Source organism: Erpetoichthys calabaricus, chromosome 14 (assembly GCF_900747795.2).
Source record: "Erpetoichthys calabaricus chromosome 14, fErpCal1.3, whole genome shotgun sequence".
NCBI lineage: Eukaryota > Metazoa > Chordata > Cladistia > Polypteriformes > Polypteridae > Erpetoichthys > Erpetoichthys calabaricus.
Genome location: NC_041407.2, coordinates 83,043,671 through 83,062,333, shown reverse-complemented (window position 1 = coordinate 83,062,333; position 18,663 = coordinate 83,043,671).

The window sequence follows — 18,663 nt, the reverse complement described above, 5'->3', positions numbered from 1 at the left end:
ACAGCAACTGTACCTGTGGCCTTCCATTTCCTGATTCCATTCCTTACAGTTGAAACTGACAGTTTAAACCTCTGAGATAGCTTCTTGTAGCCTTCCCCTAAACCATGAAACTGAGCAATCTTTGTTTTCAGATCTTTTGAGAGTTGCTTTGAGGATCCCATGCTATCACTCTTCAGAGGAGAGTCAAAGGGAAGCACAACTTGCAATTGACCACCTTAAATACCTTTTCTCATGATTGAACACACCTGTCTATGAAGTTCAAGGCTTAATGAGCTAATCCAACCAACTTGGTGTTACAAGTAATCAGTATTGAGCAGTTACATTCATTCAAATCAGCAAAATTACAAGGGGACTCAAATTTTTGCACAGCCAGTTTTTCACATTTGATTTAATTTCATACAACTAAATACTGCTTCACTAAAAATCTTTGTTCAGAAAACACCGCAGTACTCAGATGTTCCTAGGAAATGAAAGACATACCACTGTTATCTTTTTTGTTGAAAGTCAATTATTATGCAGGCTGAGAGGGGTTCCCAAACTTTTTCATATGTCTGGCCCTGTGAGACTATGGGCTGTCAGTAATTGTTTGCCATTCCTTTACAGGAGCTTCATTCTCCATTTTGGTGAATAGTCTGCTCTTTAGGTTTGTGCATCCAGCTGTGCTCCACATTTCATTTTAATTAAGATTAACACAACATTAAGGTGAACTGGTTCTTTCTGTAACATATCCATCTGAGCTTTTCATGTAATCGCTTAGTAAGACTTGGATGACGATTAGAATTTGCATAAACTTTTTAACTTGTTTTGTTTGTGCTCATGATGTACCTGTACCGTATGCAACATACAGGAGCCTTCTGTGCCAAGGCTTACCTCATGCTGGGTGCTGGCAGCTTAGGCTCTTCTTCTCCACAACATTAAACTGAACGGTGCAGATACAAAGAGTGGAATGGAGAGGCGCCATACATGAATGAACGGACGTAAAGGTAAAGCTAAGTAGAAGACGGATCGAGAGAAAACGTTGTAATGTATTGTACATTTTTGAACAAAGAGTGTTGACTATCAAAAGGTTTAAAGAGGCTAGCACTTCTGATTAGCAGATCTTTGAGGCTGGAACACACCCTCTGGTCACATTAGTTAAACATGGGGACCGCCATACCAGTCTGCTATCCCACAGGTGCTCTACCCAATTTCATGAGGGGTGGAAAAAGGGAGCATGAAATCGATAAGCGGCTCTTCCGTGGGTGCTGCCCTAGTCTGTGGTGGCACATGGGACTGCAGTCTAAAGACAAAGCCTCGTTTACTGTGTGATGATGCGGTTCTCTCCATACTCCCAACACCGTCGGTAATGTCACCGAGATAAGCTGACAAATGAGGACAAATCTCACGTGAAACCAGGGGAGATATCCAAAAAGTGCTTAAGTGCTTTTATTTAAAACAACAATCAGTGTCCAAAGTGCAGTGCCACAGTTTCTTCAATAATTAAATCCATCAAAACAAGTGTCCAGGGGGATAAAATCAAATAAATAAATCCTTTAAAACACGAGGATAAAATGCAGTCTCTCTCTCTCTCTTTACTCCCTGGCCCACCCATTGCTCCCTCAGCCGGCGGAGCTCCTTCAGCCAACCTCCGTCTTGGCCTCCTCACGGACGTCACTGCCAGACCCTCCGAGGTTGGCTCTCCTCCCTTCATCTTTCGCGCACCCGCAGTCGCTCCTCAGATCCCTCGGGAGGACTCCTCTCTGCTCACACCTTTTCAGGTGGCCAGGTCCTCCTGCTTAGACTGCTCTTTACTGTCCATTAACCTTTTTTCTTCACCTCAGTCTCTCCCGTTGTAGATTTTTTTTTCCCATTTCCCTGGTGTCGACCCCTATAAATACACCCCCGCGCGCCTCCATGGCCTTAATCACACACCGCAGGAAGCCAATGAGGCAATCGAGAATATTCGATAATCGAGGTGCGACTCGCTCCAACCACCCCAGTAACTCCCAGCGGTCATGCACTCGCGCCCATGGAGAACAGCACGGCTATACGGATTTAACACCCGGCCTTTTTTATTGGAAGTCGCGGACCTGCTATACCACATACTGGTCTATCTACATCCCTGTCTTCAGCTGTCCATGTGGCAGAAACAAGGTTTATTCTCAGGGTTGGTTGGCTGACACTACCTCATGGAGTGATAAGTTCAGAAATTCATGAGAGCCTCAGATTAGAATCACTGCTCCTCCAGATCAAGAGAAGCCAATTGAGGTGGATGGGCATCTTGTAAGAATGCTCTCCTGGGTAGTTCCCCCTGGAGCTACTCTGGGCAGTTCTCACTTAAGGTGGAGACCCTGTGGCTGTCCCGGGACATGCGAGAGTGGATAATATCTCTCAGCTGGCTCGGGAGTGCCCTCCAGGAAGAGGGGCAATGTTTGGCTGGGGACAGTGAAGTCGGGGCTGAACAGTTTGGCCTGCAGCCACCTTGGCCCTCACCAGGTTAAAAACAGTTTCAGAAAATAAGATGAGACTGTGTGCTTCTTCTGGGCAAATCTGGTTCACTTCCCATCACGCAAGTCAGATCAATCATGGCTCTGAAGCACATGTTTCAGACTGTTGCCATAGCCAGCCAGTCATAACTGGTGATGAAGTAAGACTTGTTATACCTTTACTGTACAATAACTGCATTGTTGCTTTGTCAGTTGTAATCAAAAACTGCACTGCAAAGCACGTCATGGCTGCCCCATCAGGTGAAAGGTAACAGCCCTCCAGGAGACCCCTGCTTATTTCCCTCATTTACGCTGACCAGCTGTAATCTTCTCCAGCCACGTCACCTTCAGGCTTACCTCATGAGTCACAGCTTGTGAACAGGAATCACACAGTCAGCTCGATCCGTCCCTGACAAACATATGTAGCTTGCTCTTTATTAGCACCATAGATCATCTGATGCCTTCATCTTTTAATAGTTAAAAGGTCAGTCTAAAAAAAGAAGCGTGGAGAGCCAAGACAATAAGCCAATTCAAGTGGGCCACACTGGGCCAAATGGGAATGAATAAAATATAAAAATGGTGGCCTGTCAAGAGGCTGCGCAGAGCAAATAGCTTAGAAGGCAAACTGAGGCGCAAACGTAGGCCCTCCGTACTGAACGAGCCTGGAGAGGTGGACAACGCTGTCTGTAGTGGAGGAGACAGTCCAGTGTGGCACCCACAGCACCAACACTAGCTCTCTTCTTCACCCTTGAACCTGGCACAGTAAGTGCCACCTGAGGAAAAAAGTGACCAGGCGGATTCTCTATCTATCTATCTATCTATCTATCTATCTATCTATCTATCTATCTATCTATCTATCTATCATTCATATAGTGCCTTTCATATCTATCTATCTATCTATCTATCTATCTATCTATCTATCTATCTATCTATCTATCTGTCTATCTATCTATCTATCTATCTATCTATCTATCTATCTATCTATCTATCTATCTATCTAATATAAAATAGATAGATAGAAAGGGCATTATCTTTTTATATATTTTATATAGTCCCTATAGTCTACATAAAATAGACAGGAAGGACACTTTATAAAGTAGATGGGTAGCAGATATCTGTTTTATAAGGTGCCTTTAAAGGCTGTCTGTCTGTAAGGACGAATGAGTGTTTTGTGATAATGAAAAATAAAACCCGAATACCCCTGTGGATGCCATGCACGTGTTCTCCTATAACTGCTAGTATGATGTCACTATGGGTGTCTGGTTTTTACCCGACTGTTTTCAACTACTAGCTGATCCTTTCTCCTAATTTGTACCTAGTGTTGTTCTTTATAGTGCCTTCATGCCCCGTTTTGACGATTCTTTAACAGATTTCAGGTAAACCGCCGAACCCTGAAGGTCCTGTGAAGCTGAACAGAAGTGCAGTGTATTCTGGGAAGGCTGAAAGGCCAAACCATGTCCAGAAGATTTTGCTAAGTTAGTTACTGCAGCTTTTCAATGCTATGGAATTGAACGTTGAGCTTGTGTGATAAATTTGTCTGCGCTGCTAGCAGAAGGAAACTCGGGTGCTGATGTTGGGCAGGAAGCGGCGAGAGGAAGTGGCTTCTGTTTATTGGAGATTCGTCAAGTAGCATTTTCTCAGTTTAGTTAGGTTTCTGCTTTGTTGCAAAAATGGAGCATTTCATTTTAGTTGCCTTCTGACACTCGTGTAAAGAGCTGAGCTCAGTTGCAAATACGGACACTTAAACGGAGCTGTCATGCAGTGCTGACCACTTGGCTTCAGGAAGTCTACTGGCTGCTCTTATTCTTTTTTTTTTTCTATTCCTGCTTACACAATTCAGGACATCACCAGGGCACTCTAACTGGTGCAGGAACCATCCTGTTCATTTAAATGGGAGGTCATCTTTGCTGGTTGTAGCAGTAGTATGGGTCACCTGGGGTCACGATCATCTGACTGTCCTTTCATCGTTGTTTTGTCTGGCCTCGTAGTGGCAGTCATGAACATAAACCCAAGTATGTGTACACCCATCCATGCCAATGTCCCAGTCTGTTTTTCACGTACACTAGACCACCTAGGACCAAGCTTTCCCCTCTCATTTTAACGTGATATGAAATGCCTCCACACCAATCCGTGTTCAATAAGGTACTGGAACCATTCATTGTGGATTTTGGACCATGCTGACTCCACTGATGGTGTCACAAGAGGGGCTGTGACCCTCCAGCTCTGCCTCATCCCAAAGGCGCTCCATGGCACTGAGAGCTGGGACCTGTGCAGGTGTTTGGAGTAAAGTGAAGTTGCCATCATGTTGTGTGGAGTGATCTTTAGTTGAGATATACTTTGTAACATGACACTTTATCCCGCACGAGGAACTCTTTACGATCAGACAGTGGCCATAAGGAGGTGCCCATATGGCATTCAAATGATGCATATTTGGCATTAAGGGACCTGAAGTGCACCATGCCATCACACAGTCGCTGATGTTATGATGTCCAAATGTAATGTTTTTTGTGTGAATCCCTGTGCAGTTCTTATAGATCTGGATCAGATAAGTCCAATACCCGAGGAGTTCAAATACAATTTGGTTTTGTTGAGAACCTGCTTTGAGGAAGTTCATTGTTCAAACCCATTTTGTCGCAGTGGCATTTTTGTTTCCCATTTAGGAACTGTTAGGTGCTGTTAAGTTTCTGTTTCGACTGCCTCCATGGAGATCTTGCCAAGAATTCCCCAGGATGCGCTCATTTGTGATTTTAATTTAGCGATAATACAAAGGCCACCCAGGCCCTCCAGGGATATCCAACATTATTTTGCTGCATTAAAGATCTATCTATTCAGTCTTTCAGATATTTCATATCCCTGCTATTGTTTTTGACTGTTCTGTCCAATTGCGTTTTGGCCTTGACATAAGAACTCCTTGACTGCCTCGTTTGACCTTTAGCCCATTCTTCAACTTACAGTTCTCTTGGTCATTTTAATTTCCGTTTTACTGTCCCTTGAGTCCCTACACCAATGGCCTGTACCACTGACACGGCATGATTGATCCATGGAGTCCTGGAGTGCTTCATAGCTGAAATGGAGATTTGACAGACCAGGCAAATCTTTCCCACTTGAAATCCATCAGTTCTGGTGATCACATTCCAACTCCTCTTCCTGTTCTCCACCGATAGGAGTGAAGCCTGATGTGGTCTTTGGCTACCCCTTCGACTGCAGGGTGCAATGTGCTGTGCATTCAGAGATGTCCCCCTGCATGCCACTGCTGTGGACTTTCTGTTGCTTTGAACAAGTCTGGCCGCTCTCCTCATTAACAACATTTTTTCATCCACAGGACCGTCTCTCATTGGATTTTGTTTATTTAGCACTGCAGACTCCACAGATTAAAGGTTGTGAAAACCTCAGGAGAACAACAGAACCAACCATCATAACCACAGGCAAAGTTGCCATTCCAAGGTTTGGCCTCTTGGCCAGGCCTGCATGTTCTATAGGCTGAACTACAGTCACATGATTGGCTGTTCTTGTTAACGAGCAGCTGGACCTAATAAAGTGGCCACTGAGGGATGACTGCACATGAAGATGGATACTCAAAGAAGCCTTCATGTTTTGGTATTTATTGGTACCTTGTAAGGATGGAGGAAGCCTCTAAATGGCTTTGCACTTCTCACGCTGGCTCTTAGTTCCATTTAACGCTGTGGCTGTTCTGGGCAAAGAGACAATCACATACTGTATGTTTGTGTGATGCACACTGAAGCTCCAGGGATGTGGAAACACAAAAAAATTGCAGAGCAGAGGAAGGTGCTGAGAAAACAGCACCTTGAATCATCTGACGCATTTCATGTCACGTTAAAATGAGAGGGGAAAGCAAGCCGGATATGACTCTCATCGACAACTGACCTGGGGGGGTCAAGTTGGGGCAGCAATGCCGGCCTTTGTTTCCCTTTATGCTTTTGAAAATGATGGTTCACATTTTGTTGACCATGCTGTAAATATGCCACATTTCAAACAGTGCAACACTTTAATTGAGGTCCTGCAATTCCTCAGTTAATAGCTGGGCCTTCGCTGAACTTTTTGCTCCACAACCTGCAATAAAATTACACAACCGAGCTGCAGCTCACTCTAGTAATGCCTCTCCTGTCTCTTCCATCCATGAGTTAAAATCAAAAAAATAAAAACCATGAGAAAGGGATGGCCTGTATAAAGCTGCTGCCTTACAGCTCCACTGTCCCGGACTCAAATCCTGGCCGTTTGCACACTCTAGTTGTGTCAATGTCTGTATTACTCTTGATCACTTAAGTCGGTGCTTTAACCTCCTTGGCATTAACCCCATGCATATCTTTGGCTCAGATTTCTGTGTAATTACGGTTAAGCCCGACTCAGACTCAGGGAGGTAGCGTATGTAATGATCCGCTTTACAGTGTTAAGCCTGAATAACTCTCGAGACAGCATTCTCCTGCCATTAAATGGATAAAATAACATTACACTGCAAAAATCATGAAGATTCTATGCATTTTGCCACTTTAAGGTAACTCATCAATATTCATGAGTGGGGCAGAGCCTTCAGCCAAAACACAAGAAGCTGTAAAGCCAGTTTTAGAACAAACTGAAAACTGAACCATTAGATGAATCAGGTGATAGTGGTGACGATGTGAGATGGTCCTCAGATGTAAACATAAATAGTGAAACTGATGCAAATCGCACTGTATGACTGGACCACTGTGATATGCCCAGTGAGATTGGTCATGTGAAGATTCAGTGTGGTGCAAGTAGCTGCGTGGCAGAAAGGCAAAATAACTGAGATTAAGAAGGAGGACAAGAAAGACATTAGCCCCCCTAAGTACTGTTCACAATGCAGCAACTGTCAAGGCAGCCTACAGTGACACAATGGACACGTCCATCATACAGATCAGACACTGACATTCTGCTCTCTTGTGTGTGAAGAAAGGAGAAAATATAAGAAAAGTGTGCAAAGAAACTCTCTTCTGCTGTCCCAACTGCAACATCAAGCTGTGTATTTTAAATCATGTCACACAAAGTACTAAATGTGCATTGGTGCAGCAGCAGACACATGACGGACCGTTCCCATTGTATTTATGTTGATGTTTTGGTATTTACATGTTTCTCTTCATGTTCACAGAATTCCACATTTCTGACTTTTGTTCTGGGGATACACATAATGTTAAGGATGAAGAAGTGCAACCGGGCAGTAAAAACTTCATCTCCCAGCAGTCCCGGTAGTTGATCTGATTGGACACCTGCTAAGGGTGCAGGGGTTGCTGGGGACAAGAAGGACAGTGTGAGTTTTAAAAGGCAGCTTGTTTATACAGAGGAGAGGCTGTTTTGTTCATGGCCTACGGATTATTGTTCTTGTCCTGGATTATTTCCTGCTGTGTGAGGACTAAATTGGATTGGTTGTTGACCTTCGGAGAAGGAGTGCTCCCGACCCCATCACTCTTCATCATCAGGATATGCCGGTAGGACTGTTCTTTACATATACTTACAGCAAGCTAATCTCTGGATTATTCAAGATTCATTTCACTACATTGGTTGCAGTTCCCTGTGGACTTTGTTATGGACTTCATTGTGAGTGTTTTTTGTTAGATGGGAGTAGATTCATACCTGGTTGCATGGATCGTGGACTATCTTACAGACAGACCTCAGTATGTGCGTCTTGGGAACTGCACGTCTGACATTGTGGTCAGCAACACAGGAGCGCCACAAGGGACTGTACTTTCTCCGGTCCTGTTCAGCCTATATACATCGGACTTCCAATACAACTCGGAGTCCTGCCACGTGCAAAAGTTCGCTGATGACACTGCTATCATGGGCTGCATCAGGAGTGGGCAGGAGGAGGAGTACAGGGACCTAATCAAGGACTTTGTTAAATGGTGCGACTCAAACCACCTACACCTGAACACCAGCAAAACCAAGGAGCTGGTGGTGGATTTTAGGAGGCCCAGACCCCTCATGGACCCCGTGATCATCAGAGGTGACTGTGTGCAGATGGTGCAGACCTATAAATACCTGGGAGTGCAGCTGGATGATAAATTAGACTGGACTGCCAATACTGATGCTCTGTGCAAGAGAGGACAGAGCTGACTATACTTCCTTAGAAGGCTGGGCGTCCTTCAACATCTGCAATAAGATGCTGCAGATGTTCTATCAGACGGTTGTGGCGAGCAGCCCTCTTCTACACAGTGGTGTGCTGGGGAGGCAGCATTAAGAAGAAAGATGCCTCACGCCTGGACAAACTGGTGAGGAAGGCAGGCTCTATTTTGGCATGGAGCTGGACAGTTTGACATCCGTGGCAGAGCGAAGGGCGCTCAGGCAGGCGCCTATCAATTATGGAGAATCCACTGCATCCACTAAATAGTATCATCTCCAGACAGAAGAGCAGCTTCAGCGACAGACTGCTGTCACTGTCCTGCTCCACTGACAGACTGAGAAGATCATTCCTCCCTCATACTATGTGACTCTTCAATTCCACCCCGGGGGGGTAAACGTTAACATTATACAAAGTTATTGTCTGTTTTTACCTGCATTACTATCAATCTTTAATTTAATATTGTTTTTTGTATCAGTAAGGAGCTGCTGGAGTATGTGAATTTCCCCCTTGGATTAATAAAGTATCTATCTATCTATCTATCTATCTATCTATCTATCTATCTATCTATCTATCTATCTATCTATCTATTCTATCTATCTATCTATCTATCTATCTATCTATCTAGTTGTTTATTGTTGCTTAATTTGTGTTTATTGTATATCGCCAGAAAGGGAACTGGGATGGGATTGTTTTAGTTTGTGTGCTTAGATTTCCTTTCTTATTGTTTAATACATTTGTGAATTTCTGTTTTTTCTTTTTGTCTCTGTGAGGAGTGTGTGTGAGTCGGGCCAAGGCTGGTTGCATTCCTGCGATCCCCCACAGAAAAAATAAATAAATCACCGTCTTTGGGAGGTATGAATCTTAGCTGGGTTTTAGGACCGCTACAAGGAAGCTACGGGCAGGTGAGGCACTGACCCCTATCCCCCAGCAGATGGTGCTGTTGTGCATGAATTAAATAAGTAACTAACTCTCCTTAGTTACAGCAAATCCAACTGTGGCTATATCCACACTAGTAGCTTTTCATTTAAAAATGGTGTTTTTAATTAAAAACAATCTCCATCCACAGTAGAGTTTTCACATCGTTTATGAAACTATCTCCATCCACACTAAAGCAACTAAAAACACATAGATATTCACCTATACTAGTCATTTGCATGATGGCAGAAAATTCTCTGAGGATGCCAGCACTGCTGGCCACAGGCTTTATTGTAAAACTGTAGGGAGTGGTAAGTTGTTTGCCTTAGGCAGCATTCAAAGTTTACAAAACAGATGCATAAGCAGCACAACAAGCACCATGGAAAGCCACTCTTCCACATTTGCTGTGTTTGGAATATGGTCTTCTTCCATGAAGAGTGACCAATCAGGGGAATGAGGCATTGTAATGAGCAGGATCCAATCAGGGAAGAGCTACGTAATAAATCCGAACAAGTCAGTGCTATTAAAAGTCTGCGTGTTTATGGTGTTGAGCTGGCGTTTTCAGAAGTATGTGCTTCTAGAAAGCGTTTTCAAAAGTCTCTGTTTTCAGGCGTTAATATCGACAGGTAGTGTACACAAAATGCGAAAATGGAGACTAATGTGTGTGTTTTCAAACAAAACTGTAGTAGTGTGGATATAGTCTTGGTTGTCATAATCAAATTCTTTCCAATTTTATGTGATATGCTTGATGCCATTTCTTATCTAGAAGTGTTTTTCTTTATGGAGTACATGGCATTCGCTTTGTGGTGATTGCTGCCAGCCTGATTTCAGGTGGCTTTGGCCTGACCCTTTGACCCTCCGGTGCCCTTCCCTTCAGATGTGTGCTTGTGCAACCTTGAAATGTTCAGCTCCATCCATAGCCCTTTAAAGTGTCCCATTGGCTGACTTTTAAGAAGCAGTTTAAAGGGGGCTGAACTTGTCTTCATCATTTTCATGGATCTTGTCAGTTACTGATGTAAACATGATTTAGCACTTTGTCCACTGAATTTAAAATGAAATTTCACAATATTCATTTGTGGTTTTGCTTTTGGTGTCAAGTATTTGATGGCGATATTGACATCTCTCTATTATAAAAAAAAATCTTGGAAAGGGGAAACCAGGGAGACGAGATGTGATCTTCTCGGAAGAAACTTGAAAGACCGCGAGACGAAAGAGATTGGCCACTGAGCCTTTCGCGGGGACCGTAAACATGAGACTTGGTGCCAAGAGATTGTCCCAGGACCATCTCGCGGGGACGTGGATCATGACATTCTTGCAAGACATGCCCTACTTACAATAAGACCATGGGCAGCAAACACTCAGTCATGTAAAGGCATGTAGCAGACCCAGATCCAGGACTCTCAGCGCATATAAAGCATATAAGGACAATACGTTCTAGATGAAACGTCAATGACTAAACGGAGAAGAAACAGCAGCGTGGAGAAAAGAGACCTAAAAAGCGTTGGAGAGAAAAAAAATGCAGATAAGGAAGATTATGAAAAGACAGCATGGAATTCGAAAGGCTCAAAAAAATGATGGCGCGATACACATGCAGAGAAAGGTAAAGAATATGAAAGCAGGAAAATTCGAAAGTATTGTAGCGTCCCTGCCAGGTTGAAGCCTTTTTTTTTTTTGAGTGACTGTTAGGTTCGATTGAGGGAGGAGTACAGCACGGAAGACTGACAGCGGGGTGTTGATTGATGCAGTGTTTATCCAGGATGGGAGGAGGGGTTGGAGAGGGTGCTAGAAGGTTGTGTTTGGGTTTACGAAGTCAGCGTTCTTTTCCTTGATTGTTCAAGTAAAACTTTTGTGAGACTTTACTACGTCTGTCGGTTTTTTTTTTACTTTTTCTCTTTTCGAAACGGACGCGGAGGTCACTACAGTATCAAAAAAAAGATAGTAAAGATCGCATTAGCACAAACAAAAGGAAATTATTACTCGAAAAAAGGAAATAATCATCACGGACCAGGTGTAATTGAACAAATAGCAGGACAAAGTGAGATCAGAAATAAAAGGCAGAGTAAGAAACAAAGTAAAACGTCACACAGAGGTTCAAAAACGAGGAGGCGAAACACATGCAGAGCAGGTTAGAGATAATGAAAACAGTGGAATTCAAAAGACTCAAAAAAACATAGGCGCAATATACATACAGAGCAAGTTACAGAATATAAAAGCAGAAAAATTCGAAAGTAGCTAAAAAAGATAAAGATCACATTAGCACTAAAACACAGAAATTATTACTAGGTGAAATAACGGAAAGGCGAATAGAGATGGAATATATGGACATAGGTGATATGTCAGAAGTATGGAAATATTGTAAGGCTTTGAAGTTTAAGTCAGAGACTTGTAGATCGTCTAATTCGTGTTGCCATCAGTGAAAAGTAGTGTTTCTACACAATGAGGATGCATATCCAAGAGAATTAAAAGATTTGATTTTTGGGGAAAGTGAAATCCACAAACAGTCGGTCACTCATTTCCCAACCTGCTATATCCGAAAACAGGGTCACGGGGGTCTGCTGGAGCCAATCCCAGCCAGCACAGGGCGCAAGTCAGGAACAAACCCCGGGCAGGGCACCAGCCCACCGCAGAATCCACAAACACTACGGGCAAAATATAGGAGTCTACAATAAGCTTTTCACCTTCGCATCATTCAATGCCCAAAACTAAGATTTACACAACAATGGACCACACGCTATGAGAATCTGTGGTCCCGCAACAGTTAAAGCAACGACAAGTTTAATTTCGAAGAAAACACAATTCGGTCAGGTGTATATTTATGATCACGTAGAAGCGATGCAAGTTTTAACAGGCGACAAGAAAGGTAATGTAGTACATCTTCCGTGGATAACATAAGACACCAAAGGAGATCTTGATATGCCATTCGTATTAAAATGTTTACAGTTTCCCGTGAGAGTAACAAATCACAGGGACAAATATTAGAAAAAGTTGGATTATTTATTAGAGAAAAGAAGCGATATTCACTCACGGGCAGTTATACTGTACGTTGCGTTGTCACAATGTATCTCCAAAAACGGAATCAAAATTCAATGCGATCTTGAAGAAAAGGTAATTCCAAATATTGTTTTTACAGAAGCTTTAAAGTAAAAGTGCAAATAATGAAACTGAAACAACTCAAAAGAAAAAAAAAAAGCTTTTAAAATTGTATATCCGATTAACCAAACACAGGGGTTGGCAAGCAAAGCAAGCAGGGGGCGGAGCCCCATAGTACGGCCACCAGAGGTTTTATTAAAAGAAACTATGTGACAATATCTTGATAGATCTTCATTTTGTGCTTTGTGGCATTATTTGGCTGACATTTCATGATCACCGCTGTTGGAAGCCTTACATATTTTTTATTTCTCTCTCCCTCTCACCCTCATGCAGGGCTTTACTGGGGTCCGTCTCCATGTTTGACCACCCTGCTGCCACTCACATCTTCAACGGCTCCTTCCACTCCATTTCAGTGTTGTTTTCTCTGCCTGCACATTTACTGCTCCTTTTTGACATTTATGTACCCATTTTAGGAGTTTTCTGCCTAAAGAATTCATTTTTGGTATTAGTTTATTCCCAGAAGGTTGCTGGAAAAAGTTATCATTTTTTTTATTACATCACAACGCAATATGCATTATTTTGGCGCTGTCATTTTCAGCACTATAGCGTCATGATTATCATGACGATCATACCCAGAAGGCACTGGTACTGGGTGGCCCTGTGATGTTACCTACGGGAGTGACCATATAAAAGTCAGCGTTTGCATCCTTTAATTATCCAAAATTGCATCAATGCTGCATGGTTTAGCAATTCTTAAGGATCCATCCATCCATTTTCCAACCCCGCTGAATCCGAACACAGGGTCACGGGGGGTCTGCTGGAGCCAATCCCAGCCAACACAGGCACAAGGCAGGAACCAATCCCGGGCAGGATGCCAACCCACCGCAGAATTCTTAAGGGATTCACCCGTCTTTTGGTCTACGAAAAATAATTCTGTTTTAACGACTTTGATTCTTGATTGTGGCTTTGAAATCATTGCCTCAGCTTTTGACTGTATACTATACTGACTTTCACAAGACAACAAAAGAAATTAAACTGACCAGCAGAATCAAAAGTCTAAAAACAGGTCAAAGGTCAAAGCAGGAAGACAGTGAGATATCAAAGCCAATCAAAAAATTCAGAATCAAAAACAATAGCAGGGATTCAAAAATCAGGAAGGACTAAATAAGGAGGCAGTGAAACAAGGTTTACCATCAATCTTAGATACGCCAGACATGCCCACAGTGACCTTTATATTGTCACAAAATTGACGTCACAAATGAGTGCACCCCAGGGAATCGTGGAAAAGATCTAAATGGAGACAGCAGAAATAGAAACCCGATATAGGGGTGTCCAAAATGAAAATAAAATGGTAATGCAATAAAATATTGCTTCCTATTGGTTCCTCTTTTTTACCCAGTATTGCCGGAATGAGTTCCAAGCTTTAGGCTGCATGGAGTCTGAAGCCTTATGGGCTTTGTAAGTGACCTGTGTGCGCTGATCTATGAGGGCTTCAGGTCTAAGTAATAATATATTTTTTCAGAACAGGTTCTAAACAAAAATAAATCCTGATTTTGAATTCCTTGACTGTCAAGACCGTATCAACCATACATAGATTGGTAGGATCTGCACAGGAATTTACATAAGAAATGTATAAAAGTTGGGATCATAGCATATATGTCTCCTAGTCTTCTGACATTCCACATCTTCTCTGCCTCGGTAATGAATGAGAAGAATCTGCACTCACTACCCCAACTCCATGAGCCGATCCAAGCCAGGGTCCTTAATTCCGTGCGGCTGGCGGTCACATACCCAGGCCAATGGACTTAGAACAGAGGAGTGGGTCTGGTAAGTGCTGCTCTTTAAATGGTTGACTTCTCCTTCACACAAACACACACACACACACACAAACTCTGCAGGCTTCTCATGATGGCACTGCCATTTCTGAAAGCAGCTCTGTCTGGCCCTACTAGAATTTCTGTTTTTAAGACTCCGGTGCTCTGGCCACTTCCATTTTCTTCCCACTTCCAAAGACTTTGAATTAGTGGGTCCCAGTATGAGTGAGTGTGCCCATGTGATCAGCTGGCATTCTGTCCAGGGTGGGCTTTTGTCACATGCTCTCCATTCTCCACAGTTGCAATAAGCTCTGGCTTTTTGTGACTCTTGTGAAATGCATGGATGGATATCCCATAATGAGTCATTGCAGATGACCCTTCCATACTGGTTCCTGTTTTTTACCCAGTATTGCCGGAATGAGCTCCAAGCTTTAGGCTGCATGGAGTCTGAAACCTTATGGGCTTTGTAGTGACCCGTGTGAGCTCATCTATGAGGGCTTAAGGTCTAAAGCACACTTTGGTTATCTCACAGTCAAGATGTCCTGGTATCTTCATCTCCTCAAATCACATGACTGGGCAATTCATGGTTGATTCTCTCTGGTCCTCCTTTTCACTGTATTTCTCCTCACTCTCCTCTAGGTTGTGCCAGTGCAGCTCTCATTACACTTGCATGCCTTGACACTCCTGGTCACTTTGAGTTTTCTGTTATTTCTTTCAGGTATTCTTACTTACAGTAGATAACTGGCCATGCTCAGTCTCACTCGGATCTGTCATTCCCACTACAGTAGTCCGGCTTGGGCCTGCTAGGGTGCACTTGAGTTCACAGCTCTCCACTCAGGGATAAAGAGGTAAGGGACTAGGCACTGGATGAACGTCCTAAATGATTAATTCTGCATTTTCTATCCCTTATAATCTCCTGCTTTTTTCTTTAATCCATTAAATTCCCTTCCATTACCACGTAACAAATAAGAAGCTCTGGTGTAGGTTTCAAATGTGGCTGTCAGCTAAAGCCAACAAATGTAAATAGAAAAAGCCTCCACTTACACAACGCCGGTGCCTCAGCGGATCTGTTTCTCTTTCACTTTTTATTTATATTTTATTTTTGCACTCAATCAGTCAGCCTTTACATTACATAAAACTCTTAACTGAGCACCCTGTCACAAAGTGCTTTTCTAAAACAATGCACAGGTCAGGAAAACAGGACCTGGCAATTTATGACCTTGCTGTAGATGAAACAGTCCAGGAAACGGACGGATTTATGCATAGAAGAAACCATGGACTGCATTGGAACAAGACCACCAAAGGAGTACATCTGACTGCTAAAATCAGAACAAACAGAGAGCAGAGAAGAAGGTGGGACCTTAACATGGACTAACTGTATATAAAACACAGCCCGTGCTCACCTGTGGAGCATGTCTGGGCAATCAGTGGACCAGTGATCAACAACCCTGCAGCAGGGTTTGCTCCCACCCTGTGCCTGGTGTTGCTCACTGAAGTTCTTTGGGTGTGTTGTTTGATTAGAAAATGGAATAGAGAAGAACACGATGTCTGAAAGTGCCATTGGGACAAATCAGTCAATTACTGTAAATAACAAAACATAACATAAGAGTCTCAGATCTGCTCCTTCTAGTTCAGGCTCGCGATGGGTTGCAGCCCATCACAACAGCACTGGACCCAAGGCAGGAACCAGACCAGGACAGGCAGACATTTCATTCAGTCATTTATCATTCTCTGCAAACTAATGTGGAGTTAAGAGTATGAGAAAACACTTTCAAAGAAAGAAAACAATTACTATCTAATACGTTCCTCTATTTATTTTCAAGATCTGCTTATTCCAGTGTTGAGAGGTAGTAAAGTGCACAGGCCATCCCAGAAGCATCAGGTGTTTGGAGAAAGTTAACCCATCACAGCACACCCCACCATAATACTCAAAGTCAGGCTCTCAGAGCCAGTAAAGGGCCACTACAATCACCCAACAGCAACTGGGATAGGCTTTGAACCCAGGAGCTATGAGGTGGCAATGCTGGTCTATCCAGATCACGTCACACACAAGAATTTAGGTGGCACCTTCAGGGCGTCAGTGAGGTAAGCAGTACTACCCACCGAAGTGAGAGGGACGTCAACCACAGGATGACTGATATCTCATCTCATTATAAAGTATATAAAGCATCTGTCTATCTACTGTAAAGTGCCTTTCATATCTGTCTGTGTCTCACGCCCATTGCTGCCCTTCTCATCTATTTGTGCTGCCCTCTGTGCTTGTGTTTAATTTTGCTAGCGTGTTACAAAATAAATATTCATGGGACTGGATTTTTTTTCATTACAAATATCCTTTTAAGGGCTGAGTTCCATCTGCACCATTATAGGTTAAGATTCTCTTTATAATAATACTGCATGTTTTCTGCATTTTCCCTTAACATTCTCTTTCTAATTTCCCTGTGACCATTTTTAAAATTGGAGCTGCTGCTCAGTGACCCTGTGCTCACCGGTGAGGCCTAGCCTGTTGTGTGAGGACGTCTGAATAATGAAGTGTGGGGTCCCAGGAGGCAGCAGCCTGCACATCGCCTGTCCACTGGGGACAAATGATAGGGCACAGCTGGTGGTGACCTTCATGTCAGGAAAGAAGAGATGCAGAATTTCTACTGCTCATTGTAGTGCACTAAGCACTGGAATATCATGAGGGCACACAAAATGGCATCTGTGCCAAGGCTTTGATGAAGGTTGTGTGTTCAGAGGAGTTTATGCTGAAGTGTTGTGAAGTGGGCGATGATGTAAATATCACAACCATTAGCACAGTGGGTACCAACGAGAAATGAGTAACCTCCTGTAAGACTGGACTGTGTACCGAAGGATGACATCTGCAAACATCTTTCATATTTGTTCTTTGGCTTACCCAGGCTGAAGGCCAAATCTGTCAACAGTAGTGAAAGCTGACAGTGGGAGAAGAAAGCAAGAGAAATCCGGGGGCCGTGTCTCTGTGCGTGCATTCAGGATAACTCTAGGGGACCCTTAGTCCTGCAACAACACCTCACAAGATGAGAAACCAGTGCCGTCCAGGTAATGATCGTGTAAAGTGACATTCTGCTCACATATTTTTAAATCATGTTATTATTATCATTATTTATTTTACATCCATTAAGACTTGGCTGGTGCCTTTATCCAAGGTGGTCAACATGACCTTGACCTGCTAGTATTATGAACATGTACATTTTTTCACAACTAGAGCACAAGCAGTTTAAATAGCTCACTAAGGGTCACACAGTCAGTCAGAATTGAGGCTTAATATTAACTGCTTGGCCACCCCACTTCACCAGTTCCATAACATGCAGAGGGTGTCATGAAAATCCCAAATTGGATTTTATGAAGACTTTTACTTAAAGAACAACTAATCGAGTTGAAGGATTATGGGAAACCATGGTCTATCCCAGCAGCATTGGGGCAAGACAGGAACCAGCCCTGGATGGGGCATCAGTCCATCACCCTACAGTGCCAGTCACCGCCTGGGAAGCTGTCACATTTTATTGTTTTACAACATACACCCATACAGTGGGTGTAGTTTCAGCTTTTTGGGTACTGATTAGCAGAAATGTGAAAGTGAAAACAGATTTCCACCAAGTGATCTAAATTAATTGAATATCAAAATATAAAAAAAAAAAATATTTGCTCACATAAGTATTTACCACCTTTAATGTGACACCCCTAAATCTTTACTGGTGCAGCTAATTGGTTTAGAAGTCCCATCATTAGTTCATTGGAGACCGCCTGTCTGGAGTTTCAAATGATTGTAGTCAAAATGCTCCTGCATGTGGAAGATCACAGCTTGTGGTGAGTCAGTCTGGTGAGCTAACCCACACAATGAAGAAAAAAGAATACTGCAAGCACCTCCATGAAAAAGTGATCGAAAAGTACCAGCCAGGGGATGGAGACAAGAAAATATCCAAGTCACTGAATATTCCATTAAATCAGTCATTAAGAAATGGAAAGAGTCTGGCACAGTTGGAGATTTGCCTAGAGCAGGCCGTCCACAAAAACTGAGTGATCTTACAAGAAGACGAGTGATGGGGGCCTCCGAGAGACCTGTGAGGACTCTGAAGGAGTTATAAGCTACAGTGGGTAAGATCGGAGGGACTGTAAATAAAACAACTGGTTTTCAAGTACTTTTCCAATTGCAGCTTTATGGGTGAGAAAAAAAACCAAACATGCACATGACATCTCAGCTAGAGTTTGCCAGAAGGCAAAGGAGACTCTGAAGTCAACTGGAAGAAGGTTCTATGGTCTGATGAGA